A 2,422-nucleotide genomic window follows, 5' to 3' on the forward strand; every position below is an offset into this window, starting at 1 on the left:
ACTCAGTGGGGAACGAATATATATATATATATATTAGTTGTGTGTATATGTATATGCGTATGTTGTGTGCGCCGTTGAATTTGGAGTGAATGAGTTTCCATCTCATAGGAAAATTAGGGGTGCGTGGGACCCACCTAATTAGAATATTTTATTTTATTTTTTATTTCAATAAACTTAAGACAAAAATTGGAATCATTTTGTATTTAAATAGAAACAAAATATAATAATATTAACTTCATTATATACATATATTATAATTATCAATTTATTAGTACAAAGTATATATAAAAATGTTAAATAATGGTTAAAATAAAAAATTATAATGTTTTACTGTTGGCGTTAATATTATCCGTTTCAATGAAAATGATCATATATAGACGAATAATTTTCGAAATAAGTGTAAATATAATTTATTTATTTTTTGAAAAAAAATAATTTTATCTTTTCCGAATGAGTGTATAATTAACCTTTTAATTTTATTTAAAAGACTTAAGACAAGAATAGGAATAAATAGACACATTGGTTCCATCTCTTTATTTTATTTTCTAAATTTCTTACTTTTTTATGTTGTGTGTAATTCTTTTAAATTTATTTAAATAAATATTTTGTATAGTTTTTTATTAAAATGTTTATTAGGTAAAAAAAATACCTAAAAGTATATAAATTGATAAATTTAATATAAGATTTGATTTTTAAGAAAAAAATATTGATAATAAAAAGAAGATAAAGATATAATATCGAAAAGTAGTTATGCAAAATTACGACACCAAATTCACTCCAGATCAATTATATAATAGTAAAGATTAGCGTAGTCCCGATACAAAAATATAATTTTAAATAGACAAAAAGTTATCAAATTATATGAAAAATTAATATTGTCTTGAAAAATAAATCAAAGTACTATCAGTCCTTTATTGAGATCTATCAATAAAATTTCGTTTAGATTTGATTATTTAGTGAAAATTAATGAAATATGCATTGACATTATTAAACTGCACGAGCTCCATTCGTGTTTAGTTCAATAATAAAAATAAATTTATTGTTTAAAATAAAATTTGAAATTTTTAGACGTTCTGATTATATCTTATAAAATATACGAGCTTATAAGATATTTAAAATAAATACACTTAAATAACATGTTTGTCTTGTACACTTAATGGCGCAACTTTAGCTGTTAGAAGTTTTTTCACGTCTTAAATGCTACTTTTTGTTTACATACATGTCATTTAATTATATATAATTGATCCGTAAATATTTTGAAAGAAATTTGACAATGACTTTTAAGCAATTTAAATTTTAAAATGCAATATCGTAATTGATGATTATAATTACGCATAAAATTGTTATTATATATGACGTGGAGCTACCTCAAGATTGTAAGTATATAAATATCCCGGTTCTTCTCTTAAATACAAAAACTTGCCGAAATTTGCATCTTTTCAATTCGGGCACTTGAATTTGAATATGTATCGACTCATGATATTCATCTGATCAATTACAGATCTATGTTTTGAATCGTAGATCCAAAAAATTTATAAATACTAGTCCGACATATCGCAAGTGCAACTTTTGCTACTTGTTACTTTTCGTACGACCTTCACTATCTTTTATTTACGGCCTCGGCGGCTTGGGCATCAGGAGGCCATGGCCGAGGCATTGTTGGTGTACGCTTTATTGTTTCTTACCTTACAGGTCATATTTGGAGATTTGGATCTGTCCTTATCAGGATCTAACCTTATGACTCTTCCCTGATTTAGATGCACGTCAAAATTATCATTGATCAACAACACTATTAATAAAAATATAATGATTAATTATCGACAGTAACAACTTTTATTTAATTATCTAAATTTATATTTCTTAAACTACAATTAATTAATTATGTATATGGAAAGTTATTAAATAAGTTCTTAAAACGAGTATATAATGCCACATTTTGAATCGCAGCGATGACACGTTTGATGCACGTGCTTAAATTAATTTTTTGTATAAATTAAAATACTTATGTATTTTGATGTCATATATAATTTTTTATTTATTATGTGATAAATAGATTGATAAAATATAAAATACGACGAACGAAAAATAAAAACATAAACTCCATTGTTATTTTTCCATTCGAGTGGGGTTATTTTGGTCAACATATTAAAACACAACCAAGATAGTTATTTAAATCCTCTCGTACTAATAAATAGTATTAGTATCGGAAGACGTCTCAATGTGTATGCATAATTTACTTTTTCATTATATTTATTTATTTGAATAAAAGAATTAGATAATTAACCAATATTCATAAAATAAATTAACTTTAATGTGTATGAACAGAAAATAATTGATAAAACTAATTTGACATCACGATCGTCCTAGAAGAAGAGGATCTTGAGTTCAAACTTAAACTCTCCCCGAACCCCATTTCCATTAT

This window comes from Sesamum indicum, linkage group LG7 (assembly GCF_000512975.1).
Source record: "Sesamum indicum cultivar Zhongzhi No. 13 linkage group LG7, S_indicum_v1.0, whole genome shotgun sequence".
Taxonomy (NCBI): domain Eukaryota; kingdom Viridiplantae; phylum Streptophyta; class Magnoliopsida; order Lamiales; family Pedaliaceae; genus Sesamum; species Sesamum indicum.